At 40.1% G+C, this 21,343-nt stretch overlaps 1 protein-coding gene across 2 annotated transcripts in view; it reads left to right on the forward strand.

Annotated features, from left to right (window-relative positions):
• Positions 1 to 21,343, forward strand: part of LOC121314386 (protein FAM110B-like) — a 56,111-nt gene that overhangs the window by 5,503 nt on the left and 29,265 nt on the right. Inside the window, exon 2 of one of the 2 annotated variants that reach the window (XM_041247579.1) lies at positions 20,050 to 20,098. The exons of the other annotated variant lie outside the window; for it this stretch is intronic. The gene's annotated coding sequence lies outside the window, so the exon portion shown is untranslated. The remainder of the gene's footprint in view (positions 1 to 20,049; positions 20,099 to 21,343) is intronic. 2 annotated transcript variants of the gene reach the window in all.

The following is a 21,343-nucleotide window of genomic DNA, read 5'->3' on the forward strand; positions in this document are numbered from 1 at the left end:
TTGCTGTTTCGGGACTGAAACCCTTGTTTTGCATGGAGTGATAAACATGGCTGTGTAGCGCCCGTGCTTATCATTTAAGTGTTGTTGACACACAACCCAGCCAAATAAAGGAGCTGTTTTATTGAACTTTCACTGTCTTGTGTGTGTTATTCCTGAGCACTGCACCAACTAACCTGCGCACTGCAAGGCACTTTGCCACACCAATATCTTTTTTTTTTATGAGTTTTGCGGTTCTTCCAATTCACTTTCTACAAGATGCTCTTTGTTGACTGTCAGGTTGCTCTTTTTCATTTTCTGCATTCTTCTTTTTCATCATCCACTTCAGTTTGATAATTTCCACATTCGTTGTCACCATTTGTTATTTTTTTTAGCAGTCATTTTAATGTTTCAGCCTCCCGAAGAGCTTAAAAAGGAAAATCACCCTTTCTGCTCTCTGGTTAAATGTAGTGCCAAGATGTAACACAGCAACACAGCTGTCATGTGATTCCAATTTTTTATTTTTTTCACCCAGCGAGCGCAAGTGATTTAGTCTGCTAGCAGTGCAGTCATTCCTTACACTATGTAACACAATTTTTGTTCCTGGGTAGTAAGTGTTATTTCCTAATTGCTTATGCCTCAAAAGTATAGAAAATGGCTATTATTCCCCACAAACTTTGCTTTTGTGACCAGGACAGTAATACCTTGAAATTTACCTATTTCCAATGAGAAAACGGGCGTCTTTTCGTTCACATAAGTCAGAAAAAAACAACATATGAATCCAAATTAACATGTATTTATACTAAAGTAATACAAAAATGACTACAAAATATTTAAAGTGAGTAGTTTTTCGAGATTTACGATTATACTGTAAATCACTTTCACGAATCAGCCCCCAAATGTAGTCTCCCATCATGTTCTCGTTATACTGACCTTGGTAGCGGCGTTCAAAGTCCAGTATATCCTGGTGGAAGTGCTCGCCTTGCTCCTCCGAGTACGCTCCCATGTTCTCCTTGAATTTATCAAGATAAGCATCAAGGATATGGACTTTGAGAGACATCCTACAGCCCATTGTACCGTAGTTCTTCACCAGAGTCTCAACCAGCTCCACGTAGTTTTCAGCCTTGTGATTGCCCAGGAAGCACCGAACTACTGTGACAAAGCTGTTCCAAGCCGCTTTCTCCTTACTAGTGAGCTTCTTGGGGAATTCATTGCACTCCAGGATGTTCTTTATCTGTGGTCCGACGAAGACACCGGCTTTGACCTTTGCCTCAGACAGCTTAGGGAAGAAGTCTTGAAGGTACTTGAAGGCTGCCGACTCCTTATCTAGAGCTCTGACAAATTGTTTCATAAGGCCCAATTTGATGTGCAGTGGTGGCATCAGCACCTTCCGAGGGTCCACCAGTGGCTCCCACTTGACGTTGTTCCTCCCCACAGAGAACTCGGTCCGCTGTGGCCAGTCCCGCCTGTGGTAGTGCGCCTTGGTGTCCCTGCTGTCCCAAAGGCAAAGATAACAGGGAAACTTGGTAAAACCGCCTTGGAGACCCATCAGGAATGCCATCATTGCAGCCTCTTGATGCCATCTCAGAAAAATGCAGATATGTATCCACTTAGGCAGCTGGAACTAAACTGAACTGGTGGGCTTAAGGCCCCTGTATGTATACTACTATTTATATTACTGGAAAGTTCTAGAAGTTAATCCAAGTTTACTCAGCACCGAATCTATCTGGAATGTTCTGGAAAATAGGTAAATTTCAAAATATTACTGTCCTGGTCACAGAAGCAAAGTTTGTGGGGAATAATAGCCATTTTCTATACTTTTGAGGCATAAGCAATTAGGAAATAACACTACCCAGGAATCTAAAAAAAAAAAAAAAAAATTGTTACACTGTGTTATCGTTTTTCTGGGCGACCTGCCCGACTGAAAATGCCTGGAGAGAACCCTATTATATAGAATACTTTTTTTTTTCTCTTTTTGATTATATCGTACCCAACTGGAAGCATTTTTTTTCCAGCTGGGAAGTCTATTTCCAATGAAAATTAATATAGTAGATGTGTCTGTCAGTCTGTAAGTATGTATGTTCAGTCTGCCATTTCAGTTTTATGTGAACCCCAATACTGAACTTGTGTACATTTGTATTTATAGATGTGTATGTTCATGTCACATCTAATCCATGCTAGTCTCAGTTAACCTTGAACAGTATTCTAAGTGATACAATACAATAAAAAACACTTAGAATTTTTGATAATTGTTTCAGTGTGTTGTGGAGCTGCTATTCCATTCCAGTTGCCTGCCATATTTGTAACATGGGCTAGATCAGCCACTGTGTCTATAGAAGTCGTTTCACTTAGACAACTAAGCAACAGTTTGCAGAAGGAGTCGGTTCCCAGGAGCTTTATAATTGAAACGATTGGAGTGGTAATGTTAGTTTTCTAAATAGAGAGGTGTGCTGAATCATCGGTGACGTGCTACTCTTTTTCTAATACTGTGCTCAGGTCCGTTGGCTAAACTGCAAAGGTTTGGCGTTGTATCGTTTTTACTGTACTGAGCCCTTATGGATAGGGAAATCTGTTCCAGCTGTAGCAATTAAAGAAACTGGCAGAGGTGATTATGAGTGAGCCTTTAGACTAGACTTGTATCCCTTGGCATGTAAAGTCTACTTACCTCACTTCATAAAACTTGCCATATAAGCCCTTCTTTTTGGGACACATGATCACTCATCTACCGCTTAATAAACAAACACTTGAATTACTGCATTGGAAAAGGTGTGTCATCAGGAACTGAAGTTGTTTAGTAAGCCTCCTTACTGGACAGGCTGTGGAGATGGAAAACCCGAGGCAAAAATCTAAGAGCACTATTATTGAGTTGGAAACTTAAAAAAAAAAAAAAAGCAAATGTTTTTCATAACATAAGAGTTTATTGTGATACATTAAGGGCCTTATTTAGCAACGACCGCAAACCCCTAACGCAATCACAAAATAGTTTTGCGAACAGTGAGCCAACCAGAATCAGGCGCACGTGTGGGCAAACAGACTTTGCCCATATGTGGTTTAGCAATGCAAGTTTTTGTGCCTACTTGGCAAGTTAGCGTCATTTAAATGCAAATGTAGCGATTTAGTAAACCATCAACAGCGTTAGCATTTGCGTTTTAGTAGACGTGTGAAAACTTCATGGTAGGTTATAAATACCGGTGAAACTACCAGGGAACAACGGGTATCCACTGAAGCAGTGGCTACTGAGACCGCTGCTCAACCCCACGACCCCTGCCAAAGGTATAATCGTACCTTTTAAATGTGCTCCTACTGTAATTGAGCGAACATTTGGAATCTTCAGAATGTGATTCCGATGTTTGGATGTCTCTGGGGGAACACTACAGTACACCCCTCAGAAGGTTAACAATATCATCCTGGGTTGTTGTGTTTTACATAACATAGCTCTCCCTAATGGACGTTGAATTTACAGAGAAAGATTACAGGGTTAAAAGGAAGCAGATGCTGAACTTGAAGCACCAGTGTTGGAGGTTGCAGATGCTGCAAGTGCCAGGCAGGTCAGACAAAGCCTATTGGACAGGGCTTCACAGGTACAAATGCGGACCAATAAAAAAAAATGCAGACTTTGTTATTGTTGTATAAGACTCAAATGCGTACCATCAGTATATTTAACAGGAAAGCATTTATAATAAAGTCAGCGATGGTGCTCATTTGTCAAAGGTGAGCTATACATGACTAACTTAAGAAAAACTCCTGATTCAAAAATTTTCACCGTGGCGCTGACCCCAAGCACATAAAATTCATAAAACCCCTTTTTCTTATTTCTGGATTCATATTGTTTGCCCCTTTTATGGTTTTATAATTATTTACACTGAATTGTTCGCTGTTAAATTGTTTGAACCAACTGCTCAATCGCGAGAGAGTCAGTTTATTGCTCACCTTACTGCATTTCAAATTAAACAATATGTTTTATCAGTTTCCTTTAAAAGAGAATCCATTATACTGATATACACTCATAAACTGTTTTTCATTGCTGTTAAAAAAAAAAACAAAAAACAAACAGCATTGGTTATACAGGGTGTCCCACTGAAAGTAGCCCTGTAAGTATTACAACATACAAATAAATAAATAATAAATAAATAATCGCATGATGCAGCAGACACAAACATGTACAAGAAGTCCTCGTTGTTACACGGTTTATACAGGAATGTCTCTCCCAACATGGACATCGACTGAATGCCAACATCCAACTGATATACTTGCAGGGCTGCTTTCAGGTGGAACACTCTGGGAAACTGTCGAAACTGATGGGTTTCATTTGTTCTGTTGTTGCTGCCTGTAGCAGAATAACTGCTAGAAAGTGTATTTTGAGACGTGAAGGCATGTTTACACAGAGATCTTAAGTTGGCAAAGTTGTTATGAGTGAATTTTTTCTGAATATTAAGATGACGTCACAGTTAAATGTTATCACCCATGAATTACCCACTAATTGGTCACATAACAAGGACTGCACACATCAATTACATACTACGTATTCTCCGAAACACACAAAATAAAGTAAAATGAGCATGAACATGTAAGTATTCAACATTTTGACAAACATTGTGTCACTCATAAATCAAATATGGATAACAATGTTGCTTTAATATTTGGCAGTCTCATAGCAGCTCACATCAATGCAAATAATCAAAAAGCCCACTAGGTGCCAGTAAACAAGTTTACTGAATTTCTACCACTGACAATAACTTTAACAATGTAGAATTTAGCGACTAAAAAATATTAAATGACAGTACGGCTGCAATGAAGGGTACGTTTTGGCCTTTGAAGGTTCATAACCCTATCGAAGGAAGGTTTAAACCTTTGATGGTACTAATTTGCATCATTTACTGGTGACATAGCTACCATAGCTACTTGTTTATATTTGATTGAAAATCCTATTATTTTACAATCCTATGTAACTGAAATGGATTTACCAGTGAGCAGGAGTATGATGGGAAATGTAGTTCTGAGAGGTCCATTATGGGTACATGTGAAGCCATCTTGAGGCAGGGAATGCAATTTAAAAGTTTAAAAACTGAAAGTGGTCAAAATGTAAAAATAAATAAAACAATGCACACACCTTACGTAAACAGTCCATCCACCTTTTTTAAATGAAAGTAATGATTTTATAACGGCTGTTTTAAAAACAGCCGTTATAAAATCGGCTGTTTTTAAAGATTTTCAATAGAATCTTTAAAAAAAAAAAAAAAAAAAAAAAAAAAAAGCCCAGTGGGAATTTGGTCTTTTTATTTATTTTTATTATTGTTTTTATTTTAGTAAATGCAACACATTTTCACAGAACAACCGTTCTTTCAGGCCACTGTCAGTCACATAGCTGAAAACACAAGACAGCTGAGCTGCGTTTCCATTGTCGAGTGTTTAATCTACCATTATAGCTTTGTACTTGGCTTCCTGTACTCTGCTTGTATTCGTTCTGAATCTTCTTATTGGTATCAGAGAATACTGTGGCTACTGACAAGTGATTGCTTAACATGCTGTTGTAGTCAGAAATCAGAGAAAGTAATTCCGTGTAAGTGCCTCTATTTGAGTTATTGTTGCTTTCATCATGCCCTCTGAAAGCCAGTTCTTGCTTGCCAAGGTAAACAACAGAATCAATCAAGCATTTAAGAGACTCATGATTTTTTATTACTTGCTCATTGGGATGTATTGTATCCCTACGCTTCTGCTCATCAAGTTGTACATCAAAGTTTTGAGTGTTACAGTGGCTCGCAAGTGACATTGGGAACGCACATGTTTTTGTGCTGACTTTGTTAGACATTCTAGATTGCTGTTGCCAGTTATTTTCCATATCTCCTTTTTTGTACTGAACAAAAGACCGTTCCAGCAGTATATTTTTTTAATTGAATCTACTGGTAAGCCACGGATACCTTTCATAATTTCAGTGTTGGCAGCGGCGAGCATATAGCCCTTCCCTTCCTGTTTCGGTTCGGGTATTTGTGGTGTATCCCTCCCCTTTTTTTTTTTTTTTTTTTTTTTAACAATCTCCAGTTTTTCTGAGAAAGTTCTTCTTGAAAATTGATTTGCAGCCAAATCGACTACGATGACTTTTTTTTTTTTTTAATTAGTAAAAAGCAATTCTAAATATTGAGTGAAACTTTGGGTTATTTTTCACAATACTATCGGCTCTAGAAACATTGTTTCTTTTGTGGTTTAAATTAAATCGAAACTGATTCAGTAAAATCAGCCAGATGCCTTCCAGTTCTAGTAGACAGTAGATGCCTGCTGGAACGTTACCGCATCATCTATGAATCAAACTTAAAACCTATCCACGCACGTGCTGGCTTTTTTTATTTTGACTCGCTGTAATGAAAGCTCAGTTCACATCTACCAGACAGCAAATACTAAACAAAGACACAATTGGTCCAAATGTATTTAATTATCCCTCAAAAGCAGCCAATCAATACTTTGCACCGAACAATCAGTCCTATATCGGCCAATCACAGCCTGTCACCGTGGCTGAAGCTCAGCATCTTTCACAACAAATCGAGACATGGACAGTTTGATAATACTGCTCCATTCAGATATCTTGTCTTTGGCTCGGGACAAACTACGACAGTCATGGTGAACTACCACATGGTAGAGCCATCGGCCATGGGCACTGTTGCTTTAATTAGTTTTGCATTTTGCTTGTGAGAATTTTAAGATCTTTTAAGAGGCGAGGTTTGTAACCTGCGGTGTGTATAATTATCTGTGTGCATCAAAGGTGTGTCTGTCAGGCAAATGGGTTGGCTGCTGCTTACAAATAGATTTTTAGAATATACTTTAACAAAAATAAGTTTAAGTCATCGACTATTTCTGTCCCTTTTGATCTAGTTAACACCAGTGGTGTAGTCTTGAATCTGAAAGTATTGGAATGCCAAATAAAATATAGATTTTTCTTAAATACAAATTATACAAATTCATGTTTTTATTTTTACATTGAACATGAGGTAAGATTTAAAAGGTAATGTATGCATCTCACAAGCGACATTTTTTCTAATCAGTGCTGCCAGTTTTCCAGCCAAATTTGGCTTGTTTTGAAAGCATCTTGCGGGTTAATGTTGTCTTTGCTGGTTTGGTTATTTTTTGGCTATTTTTATCAAGGATGTTCTATTCCTTTCGATTTTATGAGGCGTTCACCAGCACAGAACTTCAGTCACCACGATGCCCTGTATAGTATATCACGTCCTCCCCTGTCTCTTTCTTTTCTGGAGCTCTGCATCCAAACATTGTTATGTTTTATTCCTCAACAATTATAATAATTGTATATGTACAATTAGAATTATTTTTGTTTTAAAATTTATTTTTAAAGACTGCATCCACTGACAGTTCTGGACACTTTAATTTTACACTACATTCTAAATATTTTAATTTTTTTGACATACCACATTTGACCTCATTAGATAATAAAACACAAACAGCTGTTGTGGTACTTTTAATTTTTGAGACAAAAACAGGCAAAACAGATAAATACATCATTTATAACATTACTATGTTTTTTTTGTGGTTTTTTTGTTGTTTTACATTTGCAGCACGTATTTTTGCTTTTGTAATATATATTAAATCTTTGATGTAAGGGTAGGTTTTGGCTGGTTTAAAACACACAGTTTGGCAAATTTTTGTTTGGCGATGCAAAAGCATTATCTGCCACCACTGCCCTTGATTAACCTCCTCCAGTCAGACACAGGAAAACACACATTCCAGCCCACCAAATCATAGCGTACCATACACTTTTTTTCACTGCACATTTACAATGTTACGCCGAGGGCACAAAGTGTCATACTAAGCCAGTTGCAAGGGCAGTCATTCATTCCAATCCCCGGGTCTCTACACTGACCGATATACAAAGCAGTTTCATCCCGTGTTTATGGTCACAGTTGTAGGATGCACTTTTGCTGTCGTCAGCATTTTTACTAGAAAAGCCTTTTGTACTTTAGTCTGTACTATACATTCCAAATGTTCTCTTCATTGCATCACATGGACAAGTGACCGAATCAGTCAATTGAGTGGGAATCGAGACGTGTGTGTGACTACTGAAAACATTGAAAATATCCGCCGCTTATTGGAGACTGATTCTTGTATCGTCAAAAGTGACACATAGGAAAACACTCATTTATTTTTGTTCCTAGTGCCTATTCAGTGCATTGTGCAGAAAAACTAATTTAATTTCTCCACTGCAAAGAGATCGCTTGATTGGTGTCCAGGCACCGAGGTTAGATCGGTTGTGCGCTATATAAGCATTTTCATAACAAATCTGTAAAGATTCATAAGTTAATTCTTAAGTCAAGGTTCTGCCTATAGAAAAAACTACCGGAAACAGTGTTCCAGTGTGTTTTGGCTCGACTATACTTGTGTCTAACTCCTAAAAATAATACAAATATGAAGAATGGCCAAGAATTCCTATTGACAAGCAGTAGTTACAGAAGGCAACGCTGAAACAGTTTGAAAAACAAGTACTTCATTCTTAATGCTGGGGTTCAGAGCTAGGGCCGTCGTATATGTCATAATAGTAAAGGGTGATGTGTTGACCCACTTAAGTTTACTAAAATATATAACTATTTGATTTTGTGTTCTTTTTTTTCCACCTCTGCTGTTTATATCCTGTAAAACTAATGAAATAACTTTTGTTCACACATTCTTTTTAAGGGTGTTTTTGTAGTGTAAAATACATCTGCAAATAAATATGTCTACAGTGTGTGGGTAAACACAAAGCAGGTTTCTGTCTTTTCTCAGTTTGACATAACTACATATTTATATCATCCTCTTAATTTGTTCTCGTGAATAAACTCAGCAATATAGCTCAGTTGCTATGGGAACTGTTTTGAGATCATCCCGTGCTGTTTTTCTGACCTGTTTAAAGAAACCGCTGGAGATAGATAGATAAATACAACATCTAGCACCTCTAGGCCTGGGAGGGACCACTTAGGTGCCTGAGGTGTATTTGTTCTTTCTTGCAGATTTTTATTTGTTTTATTTCCTTTGTTCTGTATTGTACTACACCTGGATTATAAGTACAGGCAGTTACCCTCATCCAGACTTTGAAAGAATATAAATATGTGTACGGTTTGTAAACTACTCCAAGGCTACATACTGCATGGCTTGCCTAAAGTCTAAAATTAACTATGTTAATCTTAATTAAGTAAATATCACGGGTCTCCTTGAGGAATCTTAGGCTGATCACAACAATGTCCTAACTGCTTTAAATAACTCCATTAGATACGGCAGTTTCATTTTGTATGTGAATGGCAGAAATCTTTCTGTACGCAATCACTACAAAAATGAATACATTAGCAGTGTGTACTTTAGTGGTTTGCAGCGCTGTGAGCACTCTAAAGGAGAAAATAACCTTACAAGACTTATTTAGCACATATAGTTGACCCTCTTATATCTTATATTTAATTGGTTCCAGGGGCCCATCAGATACCTGAGAATATCGTTTCTCAGAGAATTGTAATACTACATAGTAGTTGCTTTATTAACAGTGCTTCATTTTGCAAATGATTGCAAAATAAAGCACTGTAATACAGTATTTGGCAATTTACAAAAAACGGTTCTTAATGTACGCACTTAATCCATGTTTTTTTTTCATTTTTTTTTTTGTTCTTTTGCACCACAAGTGCGTGTTAACCTGAGACAGAAATGATGTTTAAAACAAAAAAAAAAAGCATGTTCGTAAACAAAAACTGCATTCCCAAACACACCATCTTTTCTAGCGCCTGGCTTTTATCTGCAACTGGATCCATTCTGCTCAGAGCTGAATTTACAGTTTTAGACTCCTAATAAAATGTGCATTGATCGGTTTCCCTCTCCTACCATTCAGTTGGTACCAGCATTTGTAAATGACATGCCAGAGGTCCATCGGTTAATAGAGGATCAGATATGATAGGATCTACTGTTGTTCGTACACTTTTATCTGTATAGTGTGGAACTACATCCACGACAACAACAGAAATAGTGTAGCCCTTTTATTTTCTTTCGCCGTCCTGATGCGATTTATAAAACAAACGGCTTTAAGAAAATAAAAACTAAGTAGGCTATTTAAAAATTTAAAAAGAATCCACTGAACAAAACCAACATAGGGTTTACATGTGTGTTATTGGACTAGCCTGGACTACACTTTTGCAAAGAGTACAGTGCACCCAATTGACCATGTAAACACCTGACAGACCTGGTTGGTATTGATCCATCACAGCTACAGTAATGTATTTCTGTTTATTCGATGTGATGCTTTTTTTTTTTTTGGGGGGGGGGGGGGGGGGGGGGGATTCAATACATCTGAATGTAAAACTTTAATGGACCATGTGATAAGCCTTCAGCCATTTGCCCCCATTTTGATTCTAACACACGATTCCTTTATCTTCAGGAATTTCTTGATTTACATTTCTTTTGTAAAACTCCAAAGCACATTCTACAGTTCACCGGAATACATACATTTAAACAATAATGTAAAGTGCAGGTAGCATGCTGTGTGTAAACACTTTATTTGTGTATAAATTGTTAATGTAGGTAATGTAATGTTTTCAGAATAAAAGTGTTGTTTTATTGTAAAAGCTGTATTTCAGAATAAACTGCCCTAAATCAAAGCATGGGGATAACAAGAGCCCAAGCATAATGGTGATGATGAGTCTACATATATTCTGAGAGGCTAGGGTTATCATTACACAGAAAGACCTGTCTTCCAAAACTTCTGAAGTGGAATTAGTTTCCTTCTAACAAACGTCACGTAGCGTATTTGAGGGTTTTGAGTAAGACATTGGGGGTACAGTGGAATCGATCTGCATTGACAAATGGAGGAACAAAGCAGAAACAGCATGCTGGTAGAGAAACCTTATTTCATTGTGAGACGTGCAGGTACTAAATGGACTGGCACTATTTAACCTTGAGACTATGAAACTGGAGAGTGCGGTTTCTAGGCATAAATTGATGAGTTATGACCATCTGACCTCCTAGTTTAACTGATACCTTTAGCTTTGTAACATCATCTCTGTGTGAATGACATGTAACTGAGCGTGTGAGGTTTGCAGACTCATATGTCAAGAAAGCAAGTCTATGAACTCCTCAGACCTTTCAACTAACTCAGGTGTTAAATGCATTGCATGGTGAGTACGATACTTTGAATTTCCTATCACATGCTGCATCAGTCTTTGACATGCCAGTAATCAGCAGTTCTCAGATCCTTGCCATACTTTGGATGTGACAATGCTTTTCATAACATATTACGTACTTTCTGTCTGTCACAATAATTCAATAGCACACTGACACCATTGTGAAGAACTGCAACGTCACAGACTTACACTTGGTTATTACAGAGTGTGCGGCAGGCCAAACAGGCTTTGTACAGTACAGTACTTCAGTGTAATGCTGATTACTGCATAGAACAAATAATTGAATATTTATTTCACATTTAGGACAAAGCCAAAAATGAGATGGTTTAAGAAAAATGTTATAAATACCATATTAAGCTGTTTTGGCTAGGCTGAAGGGTGCCAAAATAAAGCTATTGTAGCTAGAATGATAAAGGCACCTGTTTCTGATTTGTATCGATCTTTTATGTGCAAATATGAAGGAGGGTCTGATTTACAGACGGTTTCTACTAATTAAATCATAAGATTATTTGGACTTTTAGCAGAATGAATAAGGCTTGAAAAACTTCATGGCTGTGACACTGGATGAATCAACAGAAGGGATTTATAAAAGCATAGTCGTATTAAGTGGTAACAGATGGTGCAACCTAAAAGTTTCATCAAGGACAGTCAGAAGGATTTAGATTTCAAAACATTCAGTGTCTGTGTGAAGCACAAGTTTGGATTTAATATTAAACATTGCTAGGAGAATAATAGAGGACAATTAATAGTTTTTAAATATACAGAGTTTGTTCATCTTTAAAGAACCTCTAAATGTCTGCTTCATTCTTTTGAATGTATTGGCAAAACAAAACCTGAATTAACTTTTTTCATAATTTAAGGATCAATCTGTGGGCTGCAATATGTTGATAGTTTTATATTAGCATAAAAGTATGTTATTTCATTACGTTAATTGAAATGTAGCTCCTGTATTATGCTGCATAGCTTAAATGCAACACGTATGATCCCCATTGGGTCAAGACTGTAACCCTTGTAAAAATGAAGATCACATAAATATTGAAATATTACATTACGTATTTTAATTAATTTAGAAACTTCAGGCAGTTATTGCAAAAATTTCAAGAATGTAGCTTTAGTTATCTTCCATAATTCAGTACAATTTTCAGTACAATAGTTCCAGGTCATAAAGCTCCAATTGTGTTTGAGAAGGATGATGCAAATAGAAAACACGTTTCTGCCAAACTGCTCCTGTCCATACAGTAACCCACAATAGTTCCTGAATAAACAGTTTGCTCAGGAGTACAATATAATATAAAAAAATCTTTAGCTCAGCATTTAATTAATTAACAGAACAGTAAATAAAAAGGTTGTAAAAAACAAAAAACACAGGACACGGTACATTCGCTAAAACAAGAGACAAACAACAGACTACACAGACAAGCACGGTGAGCTTCTATTTTACTTATTATTGCTATTATTACCTCTGTTTCCAATCCCATTCTCCACTCACCGAAAACACAACTGTCTACTGTCAATCGCTCTGCTCAAAAACTGCCATCGCTGAGAGTGCAAATCAATTGAACATTGACCTTGTTGCTATGGTTATTACAGTGCCAAAATGGATGACCGTTTTTTGTTGAGAAGCTGCTCAGTGTTTACCCCTGCGTATATGCAGTCGGTACAGCTGTTCCCTATTTAGGAGCTGCCTGCGAGAACTGCCTCCTTATCCGGTTGCTAAAAAGAGCATCCTTTTGCCTGCCTGTCACAAAGACGGCCAGAGTGGGCGGCGACAGACCAGAAACAGGAACTGACTCTGCAGACAGCTATTGAAATGGTGAAGGCTCTGATGCGCAGTTTAATAATGAACAGGCAGAAAATAAAAGGTTTGTAACAATACAAAAACACAGGACACGGCACTCTACGCCACTTTGTCACACTGCCGTTCCTATTTAAATAAGAATAGCAGTTTTAACTCCTTTGAGCTGCATCTTGTGTTGCCGTCTCCATCTGTGGGGAGTTTGGACACAAAGGTGCGCTGTCCCCTCCTGAGCCAAGAGGAAGCTGAACTGTGTGCCTGAAAGCGGAAGAGGGGCGGACATTCGAGGATTCAGGCAAATCTCGGTACATCTGCATGTGAACTAATTTGTGCCCTTCCCGTGCTTCCATATAAATACCCTTTTAATTTGCATGTGAAGTGATTTGTATCATCCTCGTGTCTAACTACAAATTACACTTCATATCACCTGTGCTCATAAACCACATTATAAACTGTGCACTTTATACATAAACACCAACATTTACACACTACATACAACATAAAACACAATAATACACACTGGGGCAGGGCACATTGCCACATAGGTGGCATATGTATACTGTACACATGAACTAAAGAGTGTATTGACTCTATTTGTGACCTCAGTGTAGGAAATACCTACTAATTATCCCAAGACTGAATGGTGCTGCCACAGTGGATTTAGTGTGCGTTTCCCATGGATGTCAGAACAACTCATATAGGCACTTTACAGGAAGTCAAGCTTCAGATCTGTCAACTAAGGTCTGTCCACCAGCACACCACAAACCAAAAGCGATGGCAATTTCAAAAGCTATGATGATGTCATTTGGGCTTAAATTTAGCTCTGTGGGTCCTCAAGATTCTTTGTTAGCTTTCTGTTAGCAAAATATTCTTAGAAATATATATTTTTGCATGTAGTCTGCAATAGCCTAATATGAAGATAAGATACAAGTACCGCGTTTCATGAAAACAAAAAACCTTAATTCAACTTAAAAAAATGTAATGCTGATGGCTGTCAGAGCTTGTAAATAATATCTAGAACTGCTGCAGGTCCACTGACTTACCTGGGTAAGTACTGTACTTGATATGCTACTTACATGTTCCCAGTGTAATGCCATTTCATTAAAATGAATAATCTTCTCTTATTGGCTAGAGTGATGTTCCCACCAATTTCAGGAAAAATTTAACTTTTGTGGGCTGCTGTTTGAATGTCATTGTAGTAACATAAAAGAGAGTATTAATAAAAATAAAAAAATTTCATGGTCAGCTGCTGACTGCTGTAGCTGAGAACTTCAGGTCAGTGGATATATTGTATCTAAGGTATTTTAAGATGAACCCATTCAAGTTGACTATTAAATTAATACATTTAAATGTAGTTTGTAACGACATCAAGTAAAGTATAAAGTGTTGAGCCGGTCTTGAAATACTTTCAGCTGTGGTTATTTATAGTCTGCCTTCTGGAACAAAGGAACATGTATTTCAGAACTTGCTCACATAAAAGTGAAGGCACAGAATTCTCAAGTACATAGGATTCACACAACCTTGACTGTTAGCCAAAACAATCCTGCTTTTTGTGTCAAGGGAGGATGTTATATGCAGGGATATAAGACATACAAACAAAATGCTTTGCTGACCAAGTACTGATTATCATTTAAACCACAATGGAATTAAGTACACATTTTAATACTAACTCCTGGAAATGAGATGAATCATCTCAGTGAGCGTTTCTTCCATCTTTAAACATCAAATATCCTTGGCTTACCACATTGTTTACATTAATTAGTCATGCAAGTGTAGACTCTTCTTCCACCTTGAAGCTTTGTGGCCAGTCAATATTGTGATTTAAACTTATTGTCCCCAGTGGGGATCTTGACAACAGGAATGCAGTGGCAGTACCTGCACAAATGTCACACATATCTACAATTTTCTTTTTCCTATTGTAATGAAACTTTAGTACTTTGACTGAGTTAGAAGGCATGTGAAAGCTGTCTGTCTGTCACAAATTATTGTTGGATGACTTGGAGGTTAGTACCCATCTATCCTCTGCCTCAAGTGCTACGATTCCAGGTACTGTAGTCCTCTCCACCTGTCTTTCTGAAACAATCTTTGATCTCTGCAAGGGAAGTCTACTGCCTGCTAACTTTCAGTTGGCTCTCAGTTCTGACTGAGCTAAGACTCCCCTGGCTGGCAGTGGCTGTAGCAGAGGCCTGCTTGCAGGCAGCAATGTGATGGTGGAGGGCACTGGCATTACAGCTGTCCCGAATGTCCACAGCCCCAACATAGGCATTTGTGCCGATTGGGGGTCCTGTGTGGACGTGGCTGGAGCAAAGCAACGAGTTCCAGGAGCCAAGTAGGGGTGGTCCTTCTGTCTTTGGTCTCCTCTTTGCTGGTCTGGACCTGGAGCATTGTGGGTTGGTGTCCTGGTTGACGTGGCAGGGGCTCCTTGTCCTGGAGCATGGCCTCCATAGCCACATCCTGGTTCACCACCTCCTGCAGTGTCCGAGGGCCAATGAGGCAGACCTGGTGTCGCAGAGGCAGTGGTTGCAGGCTGCACATAAAGCTGTCAGGCTCATCTCTATACGCCCGTTTCACCAGGCATTCTGATGTCCAGCGCTGTAACTGGTCCTGCAAGCCCAGGTAGGGGTCGCAATCCCTGAATAGAAGTTTTAGAAGCTGCTCTCGTCTGCCCTGTTCTGAGGTGTCCTCTTTGCTGTAAGGACCAATTGCAGCTCGGCTCTGGCAGGCGGCAGCCGGGGGAGTTCCAAGGCGATCCTCCGTGGTGGTTGGGGGCAGACTTCAAGTGGGGTTCCCATCTTATGGGGCGAGGCTTCACTGTGTATTCAGACTGGCGCTTCAGCTTCCGGAGATCCTGGCCCTCTTGGGTCCTGCTGTGTGTCCTCTTGTTTATTAATTTGCAACAGGGTCCTGTCCAGAATCCAATTTCTCTCCACCAATGTTTTGCGTGAAAAATGAAGGAGGCTTACGCAGGATTTGCAGGTTCTCAAATTCATGGTTAATTAGGCCGGGACTCTACACTGGGTAGGTGAAAGCATGCTGCTTTACCAGCAACTACAGCTGAGCAGCGTAGTGCTACTCAGACTGTGACAAATAATAAAAGAAAAGTCCTAAAAAAACACTGTTTCGGCTGTGTGCTACAGTCTCTGGTTCCTCATTTCTGTAGTCTCGCTTCTTTTCTGCTCCTCTTGGCTGTTTCTTCATCACTCTTTCTCTCACTCCAGCTTGACTCTCCGTCTTAGCAGAAGCAGCAGCCCGCTACTTATCCCTGCATCCAGGGCACGCCCCCGGTGCACCAACCAGTAATCCCAAGCTGACATGGCTTCCTGCTCTCGATTCCTCAATGGTTGCAACATCTCATTCCTTGGTTTGTGCCAACATTGTTGTTATAACTGGGTGTCACTCACGTGGTAAACCGATATCCCTGCCTGAACACCTGATTATATATATATATATATATATATATATATATATATATATATATATATATATATATATATATACACACACACACACACACACACACACACAGCTCTGGAAAAAATTAAGAGACCACTGCAAAATTATCAGTTTCTCTGTGTAACAGGGAGAGATCTGTGCTGACTCTGCTGGCGTGTTCACGGGCTGCAGGAAGAGGGCGGCAGTCGCCCAACAGCCGCCTGTGAGTCATGGCAATGACACGGGGAGGTGGGAAAGGGTGTGTGTGGACTTTCCCCCTCTCTGAATGGCTGGGAGGCGGGTCTTGGGTGATTGTTGGTCCTATAAAATAACGCTCTGTTGTTTCCTCAGGTCTGCCCACTTAGACGCGCTAAGGGTGCGGACGCTTTGATTCGGGACCGGGAATCAGCGAGACAGAGAGAGAGAGAGCGGGGAACCCTTGGGCAGACCCCGGCGTATTGTGAAAGAGCAGGCTAGATAGCCGAGAGAGTAGGACGGTGATCCGGGTCGTGCGGGTAGCGGCGACCGGGATAACGCTGCCGAGTGCAGCACCTTTTATTTGTAGTTTTATTACTGTTTTATTTTCCCTTGTTCTTTTCGCCTTCTGTTTTCATTATTATTTCTTTGAGCACCTGCGAGTGCATTTGCGGTTCGTGTACCAGCTGTGGTATTTCCGTGGTGCTGTCTATCATCGTTGATAGGCAGCCCACGGTCAACAGTGCCCTCTGCCGGAGAGAAAAAAGAACCGGTCTAAAATAAAACTGGGCACCTGTGTGGTGTTTCCCGAATACACCTGTCTGTCTCCTGGTCAGTGAATTACCCGCACCCTGTCACATATGGTGTCGGAAGTGGATTCCGCTGCATCCTGCCGAAGCAAGGCTAGATGGCTACAGAGAGACAGGAGGAGCAAACCCCTGAAATTTTTTGGGGGGGACAAGGGCAGACCGCAGGTAACCCTGAGGGACTGCTGAAGGAGAGGGATGGAGCCGCTGTCCTTAAAGGCACTGCGAAGGAGCCGAGACATCCTGCCCGAACGCCAGAGAGGCCGAGGAGGGTCCATCCCCGAGAGCTGCAGAAGGAGGAGTTCCGGTCCTGGAAGCTGGCGAGGGAGGAGGAGAGACTGCCTGCCCGGACGCCAGCGGGAGGAACTGCCTGCCGAGCGTCAGCGAAGGAGGACTTGTCGTTTGTGGGGGATCGTCTCAGAAGGAGGCGGGTCAATCCTCTGGAGAGGAGCCCCGTGAAGGGACACTGGGTTTAGGGGGTAAGCGGGGTTGAATGGGCGCCCCCTTATAGAAACCCTGGGGGTTAATAATTATTGGTATGTGGATAGTGGTTGTATGTGTGTGCATGTTTATTGTTTATAGTAATGCTGACGTTGGAGCCTGGTGTCTGGTATGATGGTATGGAGGTTGCACCTGGCTCTAATGTTCCCTCCCACCCACCCTTGTGTTTTTTTTGTTTTGTCGAATGGACCCCTATGGGTTCCATTCTGAGCGGGAGGATATGTGGCAAAGCATAAGCCTTGCACAATGGAATATGTAGTTTATTGTATGTTTTTGTGTTAATTGTTAATATTGATTTAATTGTTTAGCTGCTGTGGCGCTCCACTGGGGACGATTACCCGTCTGCGTGGAGCAGCAGCTGAAAGCAATCAGCTGTTCCCGCAGGCAGGTGGGCGTGTCTCAGCGGAGCGTCAGTATAAAAGCATGGCGATCGCTGTGATCGGGGCTGCTGCAAGGCCTGCCGTTTTCACGGCACCTTTTGAGTTATAGTTTGGGGTATTGTGTTTTATTTTGCATTTTTTGTACGGTTTACTGTATTTGTCCTCTGTGTGTTACCATCGCTGGTAACGTCACATGACCGCCTTTATTTTACTTTCATTTTCTGTTTGTTGTTAATAAATCCTGCGTGCCTGTGCCGGCGTTTCAACACCACCTCTGTCTCTCTGTATGCTTGAACAGCGGCGACCCACCCGTGTGACCCGAGGAAGACCCTGTCACACTCTGGTTTTACTATTTATAGGTATGTGTTTGCGTAAAATGAACATTTTTGTTTTATTCTATAAACTACTGACAACATTTCTCCTAAATTCCAAATAAAAATATTGTCATTTAGAGCATTTATTTGCAGAAAATGACAACTGGTCAAGATAACAAAAAAGATGCAGTGTTATCAGATCTCGAATAATGCAAAGAAAATAAGTTCATATTCATTTTTAAACAACACAATACTAATGTTTTAACTTAGGAAGAGTTCAGAAATCAATATTTGTTGGAATAACCCTGATTTTCAATCCTAGCTTTCATGCGTCTTGGCATGCTCTTCACCAGTCTTTCACATTGATGTTGGGTGACTTTATGCCACTCCTGGTGCAAAAATTCAAGCAGCTCGGCTTTGTTTGATGGCTTGTGACCATCCATCTTCCTCTTGATCACATTCCAGAGGTTTTCAGTGGGGTTCAGGTCTGGAGATTGGGCTGGCCATGACAGGATCTTGATCTGGTGGTCCTCCATCTACACCTTGATTGACCTGGTTGTGTGGCATGGAGCATTGTCCTGCTGGAAAAAACAATCCTTAGAGTTGGGGAACATTGTCAGAGCAGAAGGAAGCAAGTTTTCTTCCAGGACAACCTTGTACCTGGCTTGATTCATGCGTCCTTCACAAAGACAAATCTGCCCGATTCCAGCCTTGCTGAAGCACCCCCAGATCATCACCGATCATCCACCACATTTCACAGTGGGTGGGAGACACTGTGGCTTGTAGGCCTCTCCAGGTCTCTGTCTAACCATTAGACAACAAGGTGTTGGGCAAAGCTGAAAATTGGACTCATCAGAGAAGATGACCTTACTCCAGTCCTCTACGGTCCAATCCTTATGGTCTTTTGCAAACCTCAGCCTGGCTCTTCTTTGCTTATTGATGAGTGGCTTTTTTCTAGCTTTGCAGGACTTCAGCCCTGCCCCTAGGAGCCTGTTTCGAACTGTCCTCGCCGTGCACTTCACCCCAACTGCCGTTTGCCATTCTTTTTGTAGGTCACTTGATGTCATCCTATGGTTGCTGAGTGACATTCGAATGAGTTGGCGGTCATCCCGGTCAGTGGAGAGTCGTTTTTGCCCTCTGCCGGTCTGTAGCTTTGTTGTCCCCAATGTGTGCTGCTTGACCTTGTTCTTATGAACCGCCGTCTTTGAAAAAGGAGGGAAGCAACCCGACGCTCACTGTATCCCTCTGCCAGTAAAGCCAGAACTGAACCCTTCTTTTCCTTATTCAAAACTTTCCTTTTCAACTCTTTGGGCATGGTCAATAGTTCTTTTTTGATTCCAATTACTTTTGAGGTACTACTAGCACTGTTTTGCCATCCAGCTGGTCCTATTGCAAGAGGATAGTGATTGACATCTGCCTACTAACAGAGTTAAAATCAAATTTTCTGGTACATGTCAATAACATTATCATACTGATAAAGCACTTAAGTGCTGTGTTAACTTGGCTATCCCTGATCAGTATAGTGATACTGCAGTGATAGTCCAGTTTTAATCTTTCCAGAAAAAACTGGCTCAGAACATGGCCGTGGGATTAATTTGAACTGCTTAAATGCAGAATTCCAGTTTACTCTAATGGTCATTGGCATCCTAAATAATGTTAAATATGAAAAACACTGGCATTTCTTTTAACCTTCAAACAATGTGCATGATGATCCTTTACTTTCTTGTCCATCAGATCTGGAAATGTTGTGTCCGAGTAGGCCCTTCTGGAGAAGCCCAAGGCAGTAAGTGTAATAAGTTGTCATCTGTTTCTTTTGTTCGTTTACTGATGGGGTTGTTGAATGCAAGTGAATTTGAATGGTCATTTCAGCAGTGCAGTCAGTATCCGTTTTGTCCACCTCACTCACATTTAGCCATCAGTCAGCACTGTAACAGATTGGTTGTATTATAAGATACTGTGTATAACCCCTTTGCACCCATTTTCTGAGTCTATCTGTTTGTTACACCAGCACTGTATTGTGTGTTATTAACTCTCATTTATCATGTGTCTGGGTTAAAAACCCAGGGACGGGAATCCGCATATCAGTAACTATTCAACTGTAAGTAGCTTACTCATAGTTTTATTTCTTGCTATTGTAAGTGTATTGAAGTCTTTTTAATTTTTTTTACAGTGTTGCAAGCTGTAGATTTGCTGTTTTTTGTTTTGATGCATTTTTCACCGCTTGAAATACCATTTAAATACAGCACAGCTCAGAATTGTACTGCAAATGTTTTCCAGTACTGTGACTAAACTTGCAGTATAAACCGTATGCTTGTAATCGTAAATCTGGTATTCTATTTTATTTTATTTATTTATTTATTTATTTTTCTGGTTCAGCGTCGTAATCTAGTGGATATCTAGTCACTTCTGTTATTCAGGCCTAATCATCATAAAATGAAGAAGATAAGGTACAAGCACAGTGTAAAATACCTGCTGCCACAGAGGTACAGCAGCAAGATCTGGAGGCCCTTAAAGACAAAAATATGAATAAAGGTGTGGCAAAGTGGGTTGCAGTGCGCAGGTGCAGGAGTGATGCGGTGATCCGTCAAAGACAGACAATGATAATCCAAAGTGCAACAGTGTTTATTTATAATCCTGGTGGTGACCACAAATAATAATCCCAGGCAATACACAGAAACGTATTGCACTGTTCTAAATAACAGGTTGCAGTCCCAAGTAATAACACAGTCAATTTACACACAAATACACACACAAGCACAAGTCCTGAGTGAGTGGTTTCAGTGCAAGTGGTGAAATACAATTTAATACATGAACAATGGTGCAGTGTTGTCCAGGTTTGTGCTGACCTTAAGCGACAGCTCCTGGATCATGTTTAGCAGTCTAATAATCACAAATCAGGCACAGTATTAGCAATGACAAAATGAACAAACACTCACGCTATTTTCTCATTCCTTTCCGGTTCATCCATAACCATAACAAAGGAACAGATCACTTTGCTACGTCCCCTTATGTACAAACGTGCCCCCTT

This window comes from Polyodon spathula, chromosome 4 (assembly GCF_017654505.1).
Source record: "Polyodon spathula isolate WHYD16114869_AA chromosome 4, ASM1765450v1, whole genome shotgun sequence".
Taxonomy (NCBI): Eukaryota; Metazoa; Chordata; class Actinopteri; order Acipenseriformes; family Polyodontidae; genus Polyodon; species Polyodon spathula.